Raw genomic sequence first — 23,170 nt, 5'->3', positions numbered from 1 at the left:
CTCATCCCTAATTGTCCTGGAGAAGGTGGTGGTGAGCTGCCGTCTTCGCTGCAGGTGTAGGTATATCCACAGTGCTGTTAGGGCGTCCCAGGGTTATGACCCAGTGAGGGAATGGCAATATATTTCCCAGGTCAGAATGATGAGTGGTTTGAGGAGAACTTGCAGGTGCTGGTGTCTCCCAAGTGCCTGCTGCCCTTGTCTCCTAGATGGTAGTGGTCGTTGATTTGGAAGGTGCTGTCTAAAAAACCTTGCTGCAGTGTATCTTGCTGTAACTGCGCATCAGTGGTGCAGGGAGTGAGTGTTTAAGTATGGGCTGCTTGGTCCTGGATGGTGTTGAGCTTCTCGAGTGTTGTTGGAGCTGCACTCGTCCTGGCAAGTGGAGAGTATTCCATCACACTCCTGCCTTGTAGATAGTGGACAGGATTTGGGAAGTTAGGAGATTACTCACCACAGAATTCTTAGCCTCTGACCTGCTCTTGTAGCCACAGTATTTATACAGTTGGTCCAGTTCAGATACTGGTCAATGGTAATCCCCATGTTGATAGTGGGGGATTTCCCAATGGTGATAACATTGAGGTTGGATTTTCTCTTGGAGATGGTCATTGGCTGGCATGGGGTGAATGTTACTTGCTGCCTATCAGCCAGAGCCTGGATGTTGTCCAAGTCTTGCTGCATTTGGACATGAACTGTTTCAGTATCTGAGGAGTCGTGAATGACCTACGCCAATCAGAGGGGGCACTCTAGCTAGTCCGAAGCGATTTCTACATTCTAAACAATTGGAAAGGTATTTTACTCTTATAGGTGGAAAAGAAGGCCAAGACTAGAGGGTTTGGGAGCCTGAAACTTCCCATTAGGATAAACACCTGAGATTTATCAAGAACCTCATGCAAACACGAACTCATCTGATGATGGAGCAGCGCTCTGAAAGCTCATGATAAACCTGTTGGACTTTAACCTGGCGTTGTGAAACTTCTTACTGAACACAAACAAAGATAGATACATCCAAGGTACAGCTTCTGTCTTCTGTCCGTCCAATTTTCCCTCCATTAAACCAAACCCAAGTGACCACCAAGACGCAGTCCTGGCACCTCGAGTAATCAGAGACAGTGCTACAATTGGGGGAACAGCAATCTGGTGCGGGGACTAGAGAGTTAAGTATTTCAATAGTGGGAGAAGATTATTGGAGAGAAAACTCAGGAGTGAGGAGGGAGGAAAGCAGCAATTTAAAGAGATTTGGGCATCTCCTTTTCTGTTGGAATTGCACCAAGTAACGGTTCAAAAAAACAGATGAAAATCTATCCCTCAGGCGTGGCTGAATATCTCCATCCTGCAGGGAGTGGTGTTATCAGCTAGAATACATCCATTTCAATGGTGCCAGACGGTTACTGACAAACACAAAACCAAATGGAGCAAAGGTCTGGCTCAGATGAGCTTTGTGTCACATGTAACAGTTTAACTTTATTACGGCAACTTAAAATGTATTCAGAGTGAAAACACATTAAATGACATTTTGTGACATCCTTGTTTTCCACTAACTTCTTTGTTTTCAGGAGTTCTAGTGCTAATTTGCATGAGTCTGTGTGTTCTCCCTGTGTCTGCCTGGGTTTCCTCCAGATGCTCTGGTTTCCTCCCACAGTACGAAAGACATGCTGGTTAGATGCATTGGCCATGCTAAATTCTTCCTCAGTGTACCTTCAGTATGGCAGCTAGGGGATTTTCACAGTAACTTCATTGCAGTGTTAATGTAAGCCTACTAGTAACTAATAAATCAAATAAATGAATAAAGTTTTCTCCAGCCTGATTAATTCTGATAGAGGGCCTGTTTTTCAGGTACTGGCTGCTCTCTGGGGAACAGTAGCACAGTGGGTCTTTGACTGGCTGCACTGATAATCCAGAGGCCAGCACTAATGATTCAGTGACGTGAGTTTGAGTCCCACTGAGGCAGCCAGGCAACTTATCATAGAAGCACGTCTTCATAGAACCCTATAGTGCAGAAAGAGGCCATTTGGCCCATCAAGCCTGCACTGACAACAAACCCACCCAGACCTATCCCATACCCAATGTATTTACCCTCTGGTGCCCCTGACACTAAGGGGCAATTTTTGCATGGCCAATCCAACTAACTCGCAAATCTTTGGACTGTGGGAAGAAACCGGAGCAGCCGGGGGAAACTCATGCAGACACGGGGAGAACATGCAGACTCAATGTCTCTCTTGAACATATTCAATGGCACAGCGGGCCTCCAGGGTACCTTCTTCTGGATGCTCTGGTTTCATAGAATCCTACAGCACAGAAAGAGGCCATTGGGCCCATCGATTCTGCAATGACCATGGTCTCATCTAGGTCCGAGCCCCATTAGCCCACGCATTTACCCTAGCTAGCCCCCCGACACTAAGTGGCAATTTATCATGGCCACTCTATCTAATCCACACATTTTTAGGCTATGAGAGGAAACCGGAGCACCCGGAGGAAACCCATGCAGACACAGCGAGAATGTGCAGACTCCACACAGGCAGTGACCCAAACCGGGAATTGAACCTGGGTCCCTGGTGTTGTGAAGCAGCAGTGCTAACACTGCGCCACCGTGCTGCCCACAGTCCAAAGGATGTGCTGGTTAGGTGCATTGGCCATGCTAAATTCTCCTTTAGTGTACCCTAACAGGCGCCAGAGCGTGGCAACTAGGGGATTTTCACAGCAACTTCAATGCAGTGTTAACGTAAGCCTACTTGTGACTAATAAATAAACTTTAAATTTAAATCTATGCCCTCTGGTCATTGACCCCTCCACCAAAGGGAGATGAATTCTCCCTGCCTACTCTATCTGTGTCCCTAATATTAGTGAGAATTCCAAGGCTTCCGTTAGTGTGTTATATCCTGACCTGAAGATGAGCTGCCTGGGATACAGAGTCCTTGCGATGTACGAGGATAGGAACAGTTGAATAGCACTCACTGCTGAGTCTCAGAGGATATGAACTCGCCTAAGGCACCAAAAGATCTGCCCCATTCAGAGCGAGCGCTCTCCCTGGGCAGGTTGGAGCAAACATCAATGCATTGTCCTCTTGGATGCTGCAGACATTGGCAACTTACGGCACCTTCTTCCTGAGGGAAACATACTATTTTCACAAAGAGGAAAACACACATTTATATTAGAGCCAGCCCAAATCTGAAAAAGATTGCTGGAAAAACACACTGGGGAAAAAGAAAATTGTTCCAGGGATGTGGGAGTTGTTACTGGAACCAATATTTGTCGCCCATCTCAAAACTTGGAAAGATGACGGAGAGCAGCGTTCTTGAATATAATGGAGTGGGGGTGGGGGGGGGGGGGGTGCCATTTTTTTAGTTAACCACGGTGTTGTGGAGTAGCAAGATGGCACAGTGGTTAGCACTGCTGCCTCACAGCGCAAGGGACCCGGGTTCGATTCCCGGCTCGGGTCACTGTCTATATGGAGTTTGCACGTCCTCCCCGTGTCTGTGTGGGTTTCGTCCGGGTGCTCTGGTTTCCTCCCACAATCCAAAGACGTGCTGATTGGCCATGCTAAATTGACTCTTAGTATTGGGGATATAAGCAGAGTAAATACAAGGGGTTATGGGGATAGTGTCTGGGTGGGATTGTTGGCAATGCAGGGCCAACTGTAGGGGTTCTATGATATGAGGGAAACGCAGGGGAGTGGGACTAGTCGATTACAGTTGTAGAGAGCAGGCAGTGACATGATGGGCCAAATGGCCTCCTTCTGTGCTGTAACCATCCTATGTTTTAAAGTTTAGTTTCATTATTAGTGTCACAATTAGGCTTACATGAAGTTACTGTGAAAATCCCCCAGTCGCCACACTCCAGCACCTGTTCGGGTACACTGAGGGAGAATTTAGCACGGCCAATGCCCCTAACCAACACATCTTTCAGACTGTAGGAGGAAACCAGAGGAAACCCACGCAGACACGGGGAGAACGTGGAGGCTCTGCACAGATAGTGCCCCGAGCCGGGAATTGAACCCGGGTCCCTGGTGATGTGAGGCAGCAGTGCTAACCACTGTGCCACCGTGCCGTTCTATGGGACTACGAATCACGTCGTGCTCCACTAGATTTCTTACGCCAGTGTGATCATTCTGATACTTAAATGTTTCCAGTTGAAAAAGAAAATCCGTTGGGCGGGATTTTACAGCCCCGCTCGGGCGAGACCGGAAATTTCCAGCCGAGGTCAACAGAGGTCTCCGTTGTCGGACCCTCGCCCACTCCGATTCCATTGGCGGGGCCGAGGTGGCAGAGGTCGGGAGTGTAAGTAACTTTCCCCAGGCCAAGCCAATCTTAGTGACACAGCTTTGTAATTATGACATTTTGCAAGGCAAAACACAACTTTGACATCTGCTGCTGTTTTATCACTCGGGGTCTATAAATAGGGCCTACAACAAGAGGAGTTCAAATAACGTCACATATTACTAGAGTAGTATGTTTTCCAGTTTGGGGTTGGAGCTTGGATTACTGCCTGCATTCTGCTAATGTATGTCGAGTCATTTTCATACTACACTGGTTGTTGATTTTGTTCTGCGGGTGACATTCTCGCGGTTGTGTGTGACTCTCAGTTATGAACCGTTGCATTATTCTCATTGTTCTGCGCCGTTCTAGTGCACTCATCTTTTATGTATTCATTCATACTTTTTCAGGCAGGCTCTCAGTTTCACTTCTGACTTGTTGTTGAGATCACCAGACTTCTGCAGGAACACATGCAATTACTCAGAGGCCGAGTGGTTACCATGGTACAGGACCAGCAACCGCCATGTTGTGAGTTTCAAGAACTCACAGGGTCGGCTCCTTTGTGGAATATCACTCGAAGGGTAGCCGAGAAATGGTTCCCAAAATTGGCCAGCGAATGAAAAACCTGCCCCTTATGTCAATATGAAACGCGGCCGTCAATTTCAGCTCATCAAACTCCCACAAAAAAGCACTTGGATAATGATCAAATGTTTTTCGTTCTGTGATGTTAATTGAGGGATGAATGTTGGCCAGGACACCACAGGTAACATTTCTTCAGAATAGTGCCGTGGAATCTTTCACGTTAAGTTTTTAAACTTTACTTATTAACGTCACAAGTTAGGCTTACATTAACACTGCAATGAAGCTACTGTGAAAATCCCCTGGTCGCCACATTCCGACGCCTGTTGGGGTACACTGAGGGAGAATTTAGCACAGCCAACGTCTTTCTGATTGTGAGAGGAAACCCATGCAGACACGGGGAGAACATGCAGGCTCCGCACAGACAGCGACCCGAGCCGGGAATCGAACCTGGGTCCCTGGCGCTGCAAGGCAACAGTGCTAACCACTGTGCTACTCTGTCATCCCACATTCACCTGAAAAAGAAAAGAGGACCTTTGCTTAAGGTCCAATCTGAAAAGTGGCACTTCTGGCAGTGCAGCACTCCCTTGTTCTGTAAGAATGCCAACCTAGATATCTTGGTCCAGTCATTGGAGAGGCAATTGAGCACAAAGCCTTGTGGCTCAGAGTAGCTGCCAGCACGACATTGCTGACACTTAAGCAACTGTTACTGATCAGACAGACCAACTGACAACTACCCAATCACTTAAACAAGGCGCACAATGTGGACCTCTCAGAATACAAGCACCCAGAGTAAGCCTTGCCCAATCAGGAAGCCCTGCATGTGTACATAATGTGGAGTGTCAGGGTTACTGGAACTCAGGATTTATTCCCTGTATGAGGAAGTAGCTGTTTGAGTGTTGCTTAGTATGTAAATAAATCTAAACTTGAAAGGAGGCCAGCCTCAGAGGAATTATTTCACATTATGTGTTGAATAACTGACATGCAAAGTTCTACTTATCAATTTACAAGTTGAGAGATTTCGCAAACTTGTTTTTTAAATTCATTCATGAGACATAGGCGTCGCTGGCTGGGCCAGCATTTACTGCCCATCCCAAGTTGCCCTGGAGGGCAGTAGAGAGTCAACCACATTGCTGTTGCTCTGGACTCACATGTAGGCCAGATAGGTTAAGGATGGCAGATTTCCTTCTCTGAAGGGCAGTAGTGAACCAGATTGGATTTTCCAACAATCGACAATGATTTCATTGTCATCGGTAGATTCTTAATTCCAGATTTTTTTTATTGAATTCAAATTCCACCACCTGCCGTGGCGGGATTTGAACCCAAGACCCCAGATCTTCAGTTGAGTTTCTGGATTAATGGTCTAGGGGTAATACCATTAGGCATCACCTCTCCATATTGGTGTTTCACAGTTTAAGAGCAAGATCCTGGCTTATTTGTATACCGATGCTACATCCTAAATTATTTCCATGGCTGCTTCTTTTGCCCAGTTGGTGGTTTTCTTCAAGTTTATTTATTAGTCACAAGTAAGGCTTACATTAACACTGCAATGAAATTACTGTGAAATTCCTCTCGTCTCCACACTCTGGCACCTGTTTGGGTCAATGCACCTAACCAGCACGTCTTTCAGACTATGGGAGGAAACTGGAGCATCTGGAGGAAACCCACACAGACACAGGGAGAACGTGCAAACTCCACACAGACAATGACCCAAGTGGGAATCAAGCACGGGTCCCCGGCGCTGTGAAGCAGCAGTGCTAACCACTGTGCCACCGCGCCGCCCTCATACACTAACCATACACTAAGTATCCAGCCAATGGAGCTAATCAGTTTCCTCCGGGTGCTCTGGCTTCCTCCCACACTCCAAATATGTGCAGATCAGGTCAATTGGACATGCTAAATTGCCCCTTAGTGTCAAGGGGATTAGCAGGGTAAATGCATGGGGTTATGGGGATAGAGCCTGAGTGACATTGTGGTCAGTGCACACTCGATGGGCCAAATGGCCTTCTTCTGCACTGTAAGGGGTTCTATGATCCTGTAACTAGTTTGGGCAACTCACTTTTAAAATAGTAAAATTCCAGGCTCCTCTCCCACCTCAGTCCCTAGACCTCCACGGCAATGCTGCTATGCTAAATGGGATAGGTTTAGTATCTATAGTCACAGATTTGAAGTGCCCACTTCAAATGGGTGGCACGGTGGTTAGTACTGCTGCTTCACAACTCCCGGGACCCGGGTTCGATCTTGGTTTGGGTCACTGTCTGTGGAGTCTGCATGTTCTCCCCGTGTCTGCGTGGGTTTCCTTGGGGTGCTCTGGTTTCCTCCCACACTCCAAAGATGTGCAGGTTAGGCAGATTGGCCATGCTAAATTGTCCCTTAATGTCCCGAGATGCGTAGGTTAGCGGGATTAACAAGGTAAATATGTGGGGTTACGGGGATAGGGCTCAGGTGGGATTATTATTGGTGTAGACTCGATGGGCTGAATGGCCTCCTTCTGCACTGTTGGGGGGGGGGGTGGGGTGAACTTTGAGAGCTGAAATGAGGAGAAATTATTTCAATCAAAAGGTTGTGAGTCTTTGGAATTCTCTGCCCCTTAAGGGTTGTGGATGGTCTGGAGTTGACCACATCTAATGCTGGGACCAAAGGAGATCAAGGGACATGGAGAGAACGGTGTGAGTGTGGAAGGGGGTTGGTGGGGAAGGTGGAGATCAGCCATGATCATACTGGATAGCAGCATACTGGATAGGCTCGAGGGGCAGAGTGGACTGCTCCTGCACCTATCTCCTACAATCCTATGTGGATCAATAAGAGTAGCTTCAATCTGTGGGTTGGGGGGAGGGGGTGTCGGGGGTGGGGGTTTGTGTTGGAAGAGAATATCAGGAGCAGCACCCTACCCAGAATCACAGCTTGATATGGGCTCCTGCTCTGCCCAAGACCGCAAGGAACTACAAAAGGTCGTGAATGTAGCCCAAACCATCACACAAACCAGCCTCCCATCCATTGACCCTGTCTACACTTCCCACTGCCTCAGAAAAGCCGCCAGCATAATTTGGGACCCCATGCACCCCGGACACTCTCTGTTCCACCGTCTTCTGCTGGGAAAAAGATACAAAAGTCTGAGATCACATACCAACCGACTCGGGAACAGTTTCTTCCCTCCTGCTGTTGGACTTTTGAATGGACCTACCTCGCATTAAGTTGATCTTTCTCCACACCCTAGCTATGACTGGAACACTACACTCTGCACTCCCTTGTTTCCTTCTCTATGAACGGTGTGCTTTGTCTGTATAGTGTGCAAGAAACAGTACTTTTCACTGTATGTTAATACGTGTGACAATAATAAATCAAATCAAACCAAAATCAAAGAATTCCTGATCACACATAAACTGTATGTTGTTGTACATGACATCATCGTCAAAATCACATATCAGATTGCTCCGTCTTTTCAGCCTCTCTGAGAATGATAAGGTTCCCTAAATCATTCTGAGGAAGGCAGTGACCTTTCCCCTTTGTTTCTGAGTTAAGAATAAACGTATCCTGAGAGTGGTGGACAGAGTCAGAGATTACTTATTTACATCATTCAGTAACCTCATTATAATGGCCTCAATATAATCTCAAAAACACCTTCTGACTTTGGCGAGGGTTGAGACAGGGATGGGGGGGGTGGTGGTACGCGGCTGTAATCATTTTACTCGGTTACTATGTTTTGTTCTTTGAAGCATTGACATGCGACCATCTTTAAGGCATTTCGACGTTTCGAACAGCATTGAATTCATCCTGTGCAGTATGATTGTATGAATTGAGTTAATTGGATGAGACGGCAGTGTGTTAGTGTAGCTTTGTGCATCTCCTCACTGGATGCGTTGGCAGCAACAGGACACGATGTGGAGATGCCGGTGTTGGACTGGGGTGGGCACAGTAAGGAGTCTCACAACACCAGGTTAAAGTCCGACAGGTTTATTTGGTAGCAGACGCCACTAGCTTTCGGGGCTCTGCCCCTTCGTCGAGGTGAGTGGGGAGTTCTGCTAATGACAGGGGTCTGTGACAGGCCTCCTACCAGCCAGGGGGAAACACACTGGGGTCTAAACTCAATCGCCCCTGAAAGTGAGCGCAGCGATCACAATCTGTGTCACACCCGTTGGTTGTAGCACCATCCATCGTGCCAACTGCTCGCTTCAACAATTTCAACCATCAACCAGTGCCACCATTATTGATTGGCTGGATGTCTGAGCCTGGGGGCCAAATATCGTTAAGTGGCCGGCACCATTTAAAGTTCACCCGCACCCCTTAAAGGGGCAGCTGTACAGTAGATGGAAGAGCTGTGAAACTTTGAAGAGTGGCACAGTGGGGCAGCCAGGTGGCACAGTGGTTAGCACTGCCGCCTCACAGCGCCAAGGACCCGGGTTCAATTCTCGGTTTGGGTCACTGTCTGTGTGGAATTTGCATGTTCTCCTAGCGTGGGTTTCCTCCGAGTGCTCTGGTTTCCTCTCACAATCCAAAGATGTGCAGGTTAGGTGGATTGTCCATGCTAATCTGATCCTAGTTTCGGGGGGATTAGCAGGGTAAATATGTGGGGTTGCAGGAATAGGATAGGATTATTGTCGGTGCAGACTCGATGGGCCAAATAGCCTTCTTCTATACTGTAGAGATTCTATGATTCTATGAACATAGGTGAGAGCAGGTTCCAAAGCTGCACTGCAGGCCTTTGTGGAAGAGGAGGCGAGGAGGAGAGATGTTCCTCTATCTATAAGGAGGTAGGAGAGCCCTCCAGATGTATTGTTAGAAGGAAGTTGGAGCAGATAGCCATGGAGGTGAGTGCCACAGGTCAAACTCAATGACCTGAATGCAATGCCACAAAAAAGTTCAATGACCTCGCACAAGCGGTTAAGGTCAATGAATACACCTTCAAGTGCCATGCTTCCAACGACACCAGTGGCCTCACACACTGCCCCAGTGCCCCATACCACCCATCTCACATCGCCAAAAACCACTACCTATCAATCAGGACTCATCCATAATATAGTCTGTCACCTCACCGACAGCAAGCCTCAAACCCACATCCTACAGCTTGCACACGTTGACATCTATTCAGCTATCTCATCCCCATCACCCAAACAGTAGGACCACACTCACTGACACAATTTCCTCTCTCTTCTATCACAACCTGGTTCACAGTAGGAGACAAATGGAGCTAACCGGTTTGCCGGGGGGGGGGGGAGAAATCTTACGACAGTCTACCTAAAATAATCGAGGAGGCGTGTTCCATGCCATCACGCATCGGTAAGATTTGGCCTTTATCTATTGTATGGGTGTATCTGTTCCCTTGTTCACATGCTGTGTGCCTCTAACATCCACTGTTTCCTACTCCGGATTAACACAAGTAGCTGCTGCCTGCATTGGAAACAGTAATCAATCCTAGTGTGCAGCCATCTGAGGCTAATAATATCTGCAAAATGTTTAGTCTCCTGGAGACACAAAGGGCTTTGGCACAGTGGTCAGCACTGCTGCCTCACAGCACCAGGGACTTGGGTTCAATTCCCAAATTGGGTCACTGCCTGTGCAGAGTAGGCGAGTTCTCCCCGTGTCTGCGTGGGTTTCCTCCGGGTACTCTGGTTTCCTCCCATACTCCGAAAGATGCGCTGGTTAGGTGCATTGGCCGTGCTAAATTCTCCCTCAGTGTACCCAAACAGGCGACTAGGGGCTTTTCACAGTAACTTGTGACACTAATAAATAAACTTTAAAATGTTTAAAGTGTTTCTGAAGACATGGACTCAACATCATTGATTCTGCTTGTTGCAATTTATTACACATTTAATTTGATTAAAGTCGAAAAGTGGTGGACAGGGTGGGACATAATTGTTTGATTTTTGGGCTCACTGATCCTTAACTGCAAAGCGATTCCAAACTTTAACATAGATAAATTATCTCCACACAGTGACAACACCTCATCCTAAATTTGTTGTGGCCTTAATATTAATTAGTATTTTGAATAAATGTTCAGATTTGGTTTAATTTTTATAGTCTTATATAGCGCCACCCTCTGTTACTGCCACAGAAACTAATAGAACAAACCTCAAACTATCACCCTTTCTGCCAACTTCATAGAATCCCTACTGTGCACAAGGAGGCCATTCGGCCCATCAAGCCTGCACTGACAACAATCCAACCTAGGTCCTATCCCCATAACCCCATATATTTACCCTGCTAATCTCCTGAAACTGAGGGCAATTTAATATGGTCAATCCCCACTTACCCCACACATCTTTGGACTGTGGGAAGAAACTGGAGGAAAACCAGGCAGACAAAGGGAGAATGTACAAACTCCACACAGACAGTGACCCAAGGCTAGAATTGAACCCGGGTCCCTGGTGCTGTGAGGGAGCAGTGCTAACCACTGTGCCACCATACCATTCATTGTCTCACTCTCTGGTTACCATCCTACACTGTCACCTCACAGCTCTCATACTGCCCCCTTCCCTTTCTGCCCCTTGTATTCACTGCAACTTTATTAACCTGCTACCTTCATTATCCAGCTATCCGCTAACCCCATTGTGGGGTGGTAAGGCAGATTTTGACTTCCCCCACCTAGTTTTGATTTGATTTGATTTATTATTGTCACATGTATTAACATACAATGAAAAGTATTGTTTCTTGTGCACTATACAGACAAAGCATATCGTACATAGAGAAGAGAATGAGAGAGTGCAGAATGTAGTGTTAAGGTCATAGCTAGGGTGCAGAGAAAGATCAATTTAATGTGAGGTAGGTCCATTCAAAAGTCTGATGGCAGCAGGGAAGAAGTAGTTTTTGAGATGACTTCAGACTTTTGTATCTTTTTCCCGACAGAGGAAGGTGGAAGAGAGAATGTCTGTGGGTGCATGGGGTCCTTAATTATGCTGACTGCTTTTCCGGGGCAACGGGAAGTGTAGACAATGGATGGGAAGCTGGTTTGTGTGATGGATTGGGCTACATTCACGACCCAGCCTATCTCACCAGTGTTTACCATTCAAACAAAATTAATCTACACATTAAAAAATCAACAGGAATGAAGAAAATGATGCCAAGTTCATTGTTTTTAAAGAAGTTCTGAGCCTCTCTTTTCACTCCAAGTGATTGATTGGGACCTCATTCTATATGTTCACCAGTCTGACTTTGTGGTCTGCTCCAACTGATGTTAATGGTTCCCAAGTTTCCTGACCAATGGTGTAATCAACTGAGTAAATCTTAACATGGGGCATCCCCCAACACCCCCCACTCCGCACTTCCTCCCCAACTCACCTGATCAAGGGACAGTGCTTTGAAAGCTTGTGATTCCAAATAAACCTGTTGGACTTTAACCTGGTGTTGTGAGACTTCTTACTGTGCCCACCCCAGTCCAACGCCAGCATCTCCACCTCTTAAAAATAAAGAAAGTGAGGCTCTTTCTGACATTGTTCAGATGCCTGATAACACAACGCATGCGGTGGCCACCATCTCCACAGGTAGAGCAGTCGCTGCTGAAGCTATGCCCCTCCCACTGATGGAATCTCTGTTTGATGGTGTGTAGTGTGTTCTTATGTTGTGAGCACAAGGAGTACTGGCAATGCATTCACATACCGCACACTAAACTGCAAAATGCATTGCGCTGCTCGTGAGCTGTCAGTGTTAACCATGCTTCCTTTCCAAGGATTTTAAACCTGCTTTTATCAATGTCTCATGGTCAACTAGTTATGAACATCCTTAGAATCATAGAGACCCTACAATGCAAAAGAGGACATTCAGGCCATCAGGTCTGCACCAACTCTCCAACAGAGCATCTTACCAGGCCCTTTCCCCTACTCCATACCTCTAGCCCATGCATTTACTATGGCAAATCTCCTAATCTACACATCTTGAGACACTAAGGGGCAATTTAGCATGGCCAATCCACCTAACCTACTCATCATTGAACACTAAGGGGCACTTTGGCACGACCAATCCACCTAACCTATACATCTTTGGAAATCACGGTACCCAGAGGAAACCCACGCAGATATGGGGAGAATGTGCAAACTCCACACAGACAGTCACCGAAGGCTGGAATGGAAACCAGGTCTCTGGAGCTGTGAGGCAGCAGTGCTAACCAATGTGCCAACGTGTCCAGAGTGTCACCTTGAGTTTGGATTAACTCTCAAAATCACGTTGGTGATTCTTTTTTAAGTCTCTGTGATAGAGTCAATAATCTAATGCTTCGATCAGGTAAATCTATAGCGCCCCATGGGTCTGAGGACCATTGGCCCAGTGGCGGATTAACCATTAGGCTGAGTAGGCTTAAGCTTAGGGGCCCAGAAGAGAGGGGGGCCTGAGAGCAAAAAAAAAATTGGTTTAACCCTTTTGAGGGTGAATACATTTTCATAACAAGATATGACTGCAAAACACAGGCAACAGATTTTTCACCTCGCCAGAGTTTCAAGATTAATGTGTACTAAATGATCTTAGACAAATTATTAGCAGAGCTTAAAAAAAACACACTGAAGCATATAGATCTGTGTCCAACCAATTTGGATTTCTTTCTTGTATTTGCAATATTGGTGTGTCGGCGCACTTAAAAAGGCAGCAAATACCCTTGAGCGAGTTTATCCGGACAACTTTGACTTGGCCTTTGTGGGAGAGCTCGTTCACTTTCACAAGTATGTTCCAGGACAACCCAATGATGATGTTACTGTCGCTGGGATGTATCAAACTCTGGCAAGAGATCGCCTGCACGAGGTGTATCCAAACACATACATTTGCTTTAGAATTTACCTGTCCTTAATGATCACTAACTGTTCAGGTGAGTGTTCATTTTCGGCACTTAGAGGATCAAAATCTATTTGCGCTCAACAATGAACGATGAGAAACTTAGTCATCTGGCACTCAGTCACATTGAATCAGATGTGCTTCAATCCGTTGATTTACATGCTGTTATCGACACTTTTGTAAACCAAAAAACACGGAAGCTTTTTAAAGTACAAATGAAGAGAAAATGAAAAATAAATGAATAAAAGGGCAGTAATTGATTCATATAACTTTATGATATTATACATGTAGTACATCATACATAGTACAACGATATAAGTTATCTAACGTCACTTTATTCTCTTCAACGAAGGGGGGCAAGGTCAGGGGGCCTTACTAAAGCTCAGCCTAGGTGTTCGGGTAGTAGTTAATCCATTACTGCATTGGCCAACCAGCTTAACTCCTTAATGGGGCTCAGATAGCTAGATCTATCTTTAGAGATCGAAGACCTTTCCTACTGCAGACAAACTGCCAGCCAAACCCTCAAGGGTACAATTCCCCATGGTCCAACAATAGGTTTGCCAGCCCAATGCACAAATGAAGCGTGTGGTTGATTAAATTCTAGATACAATTGGGTCCCCTAAACTTGGCTCTCGCCAACCTGTGTCTAAGTTCTTGGGAAATAGTTGAGCGTTCTCTATCGGAGCAAGACATAACGGGCAAACAGAAATGAGAATGGGCAAATTCTTAGACTCTTGCAAATGGTGATGTACATGTCATGTGGCTGGCTGAGCAGAGAAAAAAAATTAACTGGGGGATACAGTGGAATGGTGTTTATTACTGGGCTAGTAATTCACAGGCCTAGACTAACAGTTTAGCAACATGAGTTTCTATTCCACTGTGGCAGCAGAGGGATTTAAATTAACTGAATAACTTTGGAAATAAAAAGCTGATCTCAGTAATGGTGGTCAGGAAACTACATGATCATAGAATCCCTACAGTTGGAGGCCATTCAGCCCATTGAGTCTGCACTGACAATAATGCCACCCAGCCCGTGTGCCCTCAACCTCTTGCTTTTACCCCCGCTAATCCCCCTAACTTACACATTTTGGAACACTAAGGGTCAATTTAGTGCGGCCAATCCAACTAAATTTTACATCTTTGGAACGTGGGAGGAATCTGGAGACCCGGAGGAAACCCACGCAGACATGGGCAGAACTCCACACAGTCGCCTGAGGCCAGAATCCAATCCGGGCCCCTGGCTCGGTGAGGCAGTAATGCTAACCATTGTGCCACCATTGCTGCCCTAACGTCATTGTAAAAACCCATCTGGTTCACTTGAGGAGAGGCACTCTGCTAACTTTACCTAGTCTGGCCAACGTTTGACTCCAGAATGATGTGGCTGGCTCCTAAATGCCTTCTGAAATGGTCCAGCAAGTCACTCAGTTGTAGTTGAGAAGGTTACTCACCACTGCCCAAAGGCAATTGTGTGGGTGGCCAATAAGTAATGGGCCAAGATCCTGAATCTTGTCCTTATGTGGAATCTACACAAATCCGTGTCTCAGCACAGATCCTGGACAGCAATTAGGGAGTGAGAACCCTTTCTGATAGATATCCTCCCGTGCCCAGGGCCAGGCTTATATCTCCTTTCAAAGGAAACCGAGTGATTTAACAGAGCTCAGAAATTGGATACAGATCCTTCTTCGTCTGTCTGACTTGTTCCAACGTTGTCAGTACATTTAGCAACTCAGACAACTAATGGAGCCGTGCTTGGTGCAATAGACTGTGTGAATATTTTTAACCACTGGTACTGTGGAGTCTTTGTTAAAAATATAGCCGGGTGGCAACTTCAATCTTGGAGTGGCACAGTAGCACAGCGGTTAGCACTGCTGCCTCATAGCGCCAGGGACCCGGGTTAGATTCCTGGCTTGGGTCACTGCCTGTGTGGAGTCGGCCCGTTCTCGTCGTGCCTGCGTGTGTTTCCTCCGGGTGCTCCAGTTTCCTTCCACAGTCCACAGGTTAGGTGGACTGGTCATGTTAAATTGCATGTCCCAAGGTGTGTAGGTTAGAGGGATTAGTAGGCTACATGTGCGGAACTGTGGATATAGGGTTTGGATGGAATGCTCTGTCAATACGTTGGTGCAGACTTGATGGGCTGAATGGCCTCAATCTGCACTGTAGGGATTGTATGATTCTATCTTGTCGGCTTACCGGCTTTCTTCCCACAATCCCATTGCATCGAACACTACTGAAGAGCTGGCACAGACATGAAGGGCTGAATAACCCCTTCTTCAGCTGCATCATTTTATAATTCTAACAATACAGTGACAATTAAGAATCTTTTGACTACATAATGGGGAGGAACTACAGCCAGTACAATGTGAGTAGTGGTGTCCCAGAAGGACTTGCCCTGGAGCCTCTTCTGTTCACTGTATTTACTAAGAACTTGGATGATGGGATGTAGAGAGACACATATCCAAGTATGCCAATGTCACAAAGATAGGTGGCAACCTAAGCACTGTAGTTGGAAGAGAAAATTGCAAAGAGATATTAATAGGTTGAGTGAATGGGCAAATCTGTGGCAAGCGGATTTCACCATGGACAAGTGCAAGGTCATCCACTTGGGACTTAAAGAGGGATAGAAAGGAGTGCCTTCAATTTGGTGAAAAGCTAGAAACAATGGAGATTCAAAGAAATTTGGCATTCCACACACACCAATCATTAAAATAACATGGACACAGAAAATAATCAAAAATGCTTATGGAACACTGGCCTTTCAATCTATAGGAATGGCATACAAGGATGTAGAAGTCATACTTCAGGCACACAAAGGCCTGGTTAGACCACATCTGGAGTACTGAGCGGTTCCGGGCACACTTTATATTGGCTTTGGAGGGAGTGAAACGTGTATTTACCAGAACCATACTCGAACTATGGGTTAAATTAAAAGAGAGATTACACTAACTGAGTTGCATTTCCTGAAATGTTAGAGGGTTAAGGAAATATTTATCAATGTTCTTAAGGTATTAAGGAGAATAGAGAGGGTAGATAGATCGAGAAACTCTATCTGCTGGTTAGGGGTCTAGAACTAGGGGCAGAGTCTAAAGATTAGAGCCAGATATTTTTTTAAAAAAAGAAGTTATTAGTGTCACAAGTAGACTTACATTAACACTGCAATGAAGTTACTGTGAAAGTTCTCTTGTTGCCACACTCCGGCACCTGTTCAGGTACACTGAGGGAGAACTTAGCACAGCCAATGCACCTAAACAGTTCGTCTTTTGGACTGTGGGAGGAAACTGAAGCACCCGGAGAAAACCCATGCAGACATGGGGAGAACGTGCAAACTCCACACAGTCATCCAAGCCGGGGATCGAAACCAGGTCCCTGGTACTGTGAGGCAGCAGTGTTAAACACCGTGCCACCGTATCTCGAAATGAAATTAGAAAATTCTCACAAAAATGTTTACTGATGTTAGATCAATGGTTCATATTAAATTTAGATAGATTTTTGTTATTCACAGTAAAAGGGATAAGGCAGATATGGAGATTTATAAGTTCCGATCGGTAATGATTTCACAGAATGGGGGATCATGCTTAAATGGTCTTTTATTCCCACACTTCTAGAAGAATATTGTTGTCTACTTTTGAGATATTAATAATTAGAAAGATAATCAGTACAGATACAGGTTACACACAGGATAATAATATGCCATGATGAAAAGGGAACAGATTTCATTCATTTGACAGAACTACATGTACTGTATTGTTTTTGCTAAGTACTAGGAGAGGCTAAGTACCTAGGGAAGGCGATGGCCCAGTGGTATTATCATTAGACTAATGTTCTGGGAACCTGGGTTCGAATCTTGCCATGGCAGGTGATGGAACTTGAATCCAATAAAAAATATCTGGAATTGAGAATCTGCTGATGACCATTGCCGATTGTTGGAAAAACTCTTCTGGTTCACTGATGTCCTTTAGAGGAGGAAATCTGCCATCCTTACCTGGTCTGGTCTACAGGTGACTCCAGAGCCACAGCAATGTGGCTGACTCTCAACTGCCCTTGGGCAACTAGGGATGGGCAATAAATGCTGGCCAGCCAGAGATGCCCAAGTCCCACGAATGAAATTAAAAAAAGGAATTTGCAGAGTGCAGTTTGATAATTATTCAATCAAAAAAGAACGATGGAATAGAAGAATGTAAGTTAGGGTAGATCAGTTGTCTTGCTTGTTATTACTTAATTCATTTCAGGTTCAATGGTGAAAGACCAAGGAATTATTAATACAAAACTTGACTCAGATATATATCAGCATCGTGTTTTGATATTTTTGACCATTTTCCTGCAGAAAAGATTTGGAGACTAGCTCCATGCAAGTGTTGGGGTTTTGAGCCACACAAGTTACATAAAAATTAAATAACTGAGAGAAAGGGGAGGTTCAAAAGCTAATGAGTTTGTCACCGAGGTTATTTCTTCAGAGGTTTATGTCCATCAGGAATACATTGGACTGCCCCAGTAATTGACAGGACATCTCACTCCTATTGTGTTTGCCAATCACTGGTCATGGCCACCACGTTGGCAAGCGCTGCCTGGCACTGCACCTCGCCTTTCGACTGCAAATTCAGGGAGACTATAGTTTATTTATTAGTGTCACAAGTAGGCTTGACACTGCAATGAAGTTACTATGAAAATCCCCTAGTTGACACACAATCGGGCACCTGTTTGGGTATGCTGAGGAGAGATTTATCATGGCCAATGCACCTAACCAGCATGTCTTTTTGGCCTGTGGGAGGAAACCCACGCAAACATGGGGAGAACGTGCACAGACAGTGACCCAAGCCAGGAATCGAAGCCAGGTCCTTGGCAGCAGCGCTAACCACTGTGTCACCAGTGTAAATACTGAGAGGGTGTTTCTCCTCACGGCAGCATCTAGAACTAGGGACACAGTTTAAAATATAAGAGATCTTCCCACATAAAACAGAGATGAGAAGGAACTTCAAGGTCATTTGGAATTCTCTTCCACACAGAGCGTTGAAGCCTGCATATATTCAAGGGTGAATTGGGCAGATCCACAAGGGAATCGAGTGTTATGGGAAACAGGCATCAAGGCCACAATCCGATCAGCCGTGATCTTGTGGAATGGCAGTGGAGACTCGATGAGCTGAATGGTCTATTCCTGCTCCTATGTTCCAATCCTGGCCAGATATGTTATTTCTTTGAATAAGTAAAATACTGCAGATGCTGGAATCTGACACAAAACAGAGAATGCTGGAAAAGCTCGGCAGGTCTGGCAGCATCTGTGGGGAGAGAAAACAGAGTCAATGTTTTCAGTCTGTTTGACTCTTCATCAGGTATGATATTTTTTTCAAAAGCAATTTTCAGTGATTTTACAATTGATTGCACACAATTAGAGTGCTAAACACCTTGTTAAAAAAGGCTTATTTCTGATGCGGATCAGTTGCTTAATAAAACTGCTTCAGTAACCATTTTAAATACATCAAGGAATATGTTATCATAAAAAGAAACATTTATGCTTTCCTTAGGTGATGACTGTGTTGAGGCAAATTTTAAATTCATGTTTGTGACACTGATTTTTAGTGGAAACTTGAACTGTAACTTAACGAGTGCAATTTCAAAGGTAGTTTGGAGGCAATTTCCTGATTGTGTCCAAAGTGGAAACTCTACCCTTGTGTTCTGATTATTTTAATCAGTTTAAGTTTATTTGTTAGTCACAAGTAAGCTTACAAGTACACTGAGGGAGAATTTAGCATGGCCAATTCCCCCGTCAAGCACATCTCTTGGGTCGTGGGAGGAAACCAGAGCACCTGGAGGAAACCCACGCAGACATGGGGAGAACGTGCAGACTCTGCACAGACAGTGACCCAAGCTGGGAATCGAACCCGGGACCCTGGCACTGCGAGGCAGCAGTGCTAACCACTGTGTCACCGCACTCAATATTAATTGAAGACAAGCAATACAATACAAAACAGTGTGATGATTTCTATATGGCTTTGCCTTATCAAAAGCATTCTTAATTTTTGCCTGAAAAGATCACAGAGGTACATACGGGGCAAAACAAAAATCATGGCATTCAGTTCTCAACACATTATTGTTATACCCCTGTGTTCTTCCATTTGATAATTGGGCAGCATGAGTATATCACTTGTGGGAGAGCCCTATACCTAATAAAGCAGCATTCTCTAAGACAAACCCAGGGCAGCTGTAATATTGTACTGACATGGTTAACATTGACAAATGCATAATCACAAAAAAGCTCAAATTGGAATTTCAGAAAATTTGCACCCTGAAAATACTTATTGACATTGATTTGTGTGGACCACTTTCTTCTGTCTGTTCCTTAGGAACAAAGGAATCATTCTATTCTGTCAATAGCAGCAGGAACCTGCCTGTTATTAATTGTCACATTATCAGGTTAGCAACAACCTTTACTGCCCATGGCACCAGTCCCGTTCCATTTTTACATTTGACTTAAAACACTTGTGAATGTTATTAGTTTTAATCTATACGTGTGCATAGCATTTACACCTTCCCCTGTTTAGATGCCTTGTCTATTGTCTAGGGTGGCATGATGGCACAAGGGTGGCACAGTGGTTAGCAATGCAGTGCCAGTGACCCAGGTTCGATTCCCAGTTTGGGTCACTGTCTGCGTTCTCCATGGGTCTGCGTGGGTTCCTTCCCACAGTCCGAAAGACGCAGCTTTAGTTGATTTGATTTGTTATTGTCATATGTATTAGAATGTAGTGAAAAGTATTGTTTGTTGCATGCTGTACGTCCATAGAGAAGGAGAGACTGCAGAATGTAGTGTTAGTTAGTTGGCCATGCTAAAATTCTCCCTCAGTGTACCCGAACAGGCGCCAGAGTGTGGCGACCAGGGGATTTTCACAGTAACTGCATTGCAGTGTTAATACTTGTGACTAGCAAATAAATAACTCACTTATTAAATAAATCACTGACATTCAGCTGCCTTGAACTTTCACTTGAACTTTATTCCTGAGGCGGTCTTTTCAAAACCACTTAACTGCAATTATTCAGCTGGTTGTAGAGCTGCAGCCAGTTCTTTTGCTTACAGAATGGTACGCAGAAGTATGCAATTGTATTGACCGAAAAATGGAAGAAACTCCCAGCGAAATCCGACCACTCAGCTTAAGGTGCTTTGATCACAATTTCGAATGTTGGATACAGGTTTACGGGAATAAGCAAGCACAAAGAGACCTGGAGAGACAGAGAGAAAAAATGTTTCGCCATTATTTGGAAAAGGTCAGTCCATTTATTTTTAAGGTAACATTTCCAAGTGGTGTCGAATTCTTGTTATGCATATTAATACTGGGGGACGTATTTAGTGCCAACCTGCTCGTCCTTGAAGTGCGTATCCTAAACCTACAAAAAAAAAATTTTTTCAAATGGTGAGGGTTAGAAAATTGAATGCAGTGTATTCCTTAATCTACACTGCTTTGTAATGAAAACAAATAGTTTATTGACTCTGCTAAATTCTCCCTCAGTGTGTCCGAACAGGCGCCGGAGTGTAGTGACTAGAGGAATTTCACACTAACTTCATTGCAGTGTTAATGTAAGCCTTACTTGTGACTAATAAATAAACTTTAAATCTGATATAATTGAAACATCAAGGGGTTGCAATAATTAGGAAAAAAAAATCTTTATAGGTCAGGTTAGACAAACAAAATTAACATTAGAAAATAGAAATAGATTCAATAACTGATTATATTTTAAGATTGTAAGTAAATATTTTTACTTTAAGAGGCAGATTTGGAGAAAGATTATAAATGCAACAAGTGTCACTATAAATATTATGCAGCATATAAAGTTGTGCCTATGTTAGATGACTGTATCTTACCCACAGTTTGGGTTTAAAAGGTGTCAATAATAAAGGAATCCATTTTGTGTACATTGCCAATTTTAATACAAATAAATTCACGCTTCAGTGCTGATACAAGTAAGCTGCCTCCACATCACTGAGTCTTGAAACTGCAAATCAACAGGAGAAGGCGTCAGTAGGACAATATTTAAATGATGGCGAGAGGACTGTGCAATGCATATGTTCAATACAAACTAGAAAGGTACTTCCTGGCACACTATCAAAGAAGATGGAAGTTAAAAAGAAAGAAACTTACGAACTTTGAATTGTTTATTTTTAGCAAGACGCAAGATATAGTTTGCAGGGGGATGCTTTCAGCATCAGTTCTGATTACTTTTTCTTAAAAAAAACTATAGTCTGCCAGGCGGTCGAGATTAATTTTTCATTTTATTCACCAAGTCACAGTTTTTTGCAAAAATGTATCTCCCGATGCCGGGGGGGCGGGGGGAAGGAGCGTTACCGCAGACCGAGGCATTCCAGTTTAATAGCCCAGTAGCTGAAAAGTTAGTGTACCACCCCATTCAGCAGATTACGGAACAAAACGATTTGCAAACTTCCTTCCAGGCTTGAACGTTAGCGATGCAACTTTCCCGGAGAAAAAGAGAGAGAAATATAAAAATATGATGAAGTACTGTGGACAATGAACAAGTACCGCAGCTGCCGTCCAGAGTCCATTTACTGAGTAGCGATGTAAGGAAGGGTGGGGAAGAGTCAGATGCGTTGGAAAGGGTACATTGAAAGCATTACACCCTCTCTCTCCCACACGCATCTATAACTTTTTTTTTCCTGCTTTGAGCAAGAGTTGATGCCTCCCCTTGGCTGGGGAAGCAGGAGAGGAAGTCTCCCAGCAGTTGGGGAGGGAGTGGAGAGACAGAGAGTGAGGGAGAAAGGAGACACGGGAAGGATGGGGTTGGGTTGGTACCTGTACAGGTTCTCTCTCCCTCTCCCTCCCTCTCCTTTATCCCCTCTCCTCCCGCAGTGGCGGCCAGCAGCTTTGCTCTAGAGAGACCCCTCCTGTTGTAGATGTTGTTTCTGTTTATTTCTCTCCTCACACACACACACAGAAAAGCAAAAGGCAATTGAATCAGTCCCTAGGAGACGAGCAGAGAGAGAGAGAGAGAGGGGCAGAGCACAATCCCACGTGATGGGCTTACTTATCAGGTTCAGAGACTTGTGTGAGTGAGTGAGAGAGAGAGAGAGGAGGAGAGAAGGGAATAAGAGCCCGCACCAACTAAAGCCTCTCTCTCTCTCTCTCTCCCCTCCCTCCCTGCTATCTCTCAGCAGGAAGAAGAGGAGGAGAGGAACTGAGGGAGGTGGTGTTTTAAATGTTCTGCTTATCCACATCCACAACTAACGCCATTTTGATTTCTTTCCGGAACAAACTTTGGTAGAGAGAGAGAGAGAGAAAAGTTTACTCTTGCTCCATCAGCATCATCACCAATGTCTCGCCGCAAGCAACTCAACCCGAACAAAGTCAAGCGTAAGTACCCTGCCTGAGCTCAGTGTGTGTGTGTTTAATTACATGGCGAGGATGCTCATCTCTCTGGGAATTGTGTGTGTGTGTTGTTGTGGGGGGGGGGGGTTAAATTCTTTATTTGGGGGGGGGGGTGGGAATGTTTAGAAGGCTGGGGGTGGGGGGGGAGTCACACAGGGCTGTGCGCTGCGCTGATGGAGCGCTGAGTGTCTCAGTAACTCTGGGGGAGTCTCTGTGGCAGCTTCCCCC

General features: G+C 45.0%; 1 long non-coding RNA gene across 2 annotated transcripts; it reads right to left on the bottom strand.

Annotated features, from left to right (window-relative positions):
- Positions 1-15,610: 15,610 nt before the first annotated feature.
- LOC145352254 (uncharacterized) lies at positions 15,611-22,921 on the bottom strand. Of its 2 annotated transcripts, none has more exons than XR_013888524.1 (3): positions 21,704-22,921; positions 20,594-20,786; positions 15,611-18,850 (listed from the first exon to the last, which is right to left on the bottom strand). It is a non-coding gene; the product is annotated as an uncharacterized LOC145352254 (long non-coding RNA). The 2 variants fall into 2 exon arrangements; XR_013888525.1 differs by having other exon boundaries at positions 22,370-22,921.
- Between the last annotated feature and the right edge of the window lie 249 nt (positions 22,922-23,170).

The sequence above is a fragment of the Carcharhinus amblyrhynchos genome, chromosome 2 (assembly GCF_965287045.1).
Source record: "Carcharhinus amblyrhynchos chromosome 2, sCarAmb.v2.hapA, whole genome shotgun sequence".
Taxonomy (NCBI): Eukaryota; Metazoa; Chordata; class Chondrichthyes; order Carcharhiniformes; family Carcharhinidae; genus Carcharhinus; species Carcharhinus amblyrhynchos.
This window is presented reverse-complemented; position numbering and strand designations above follow the sequence as displayed.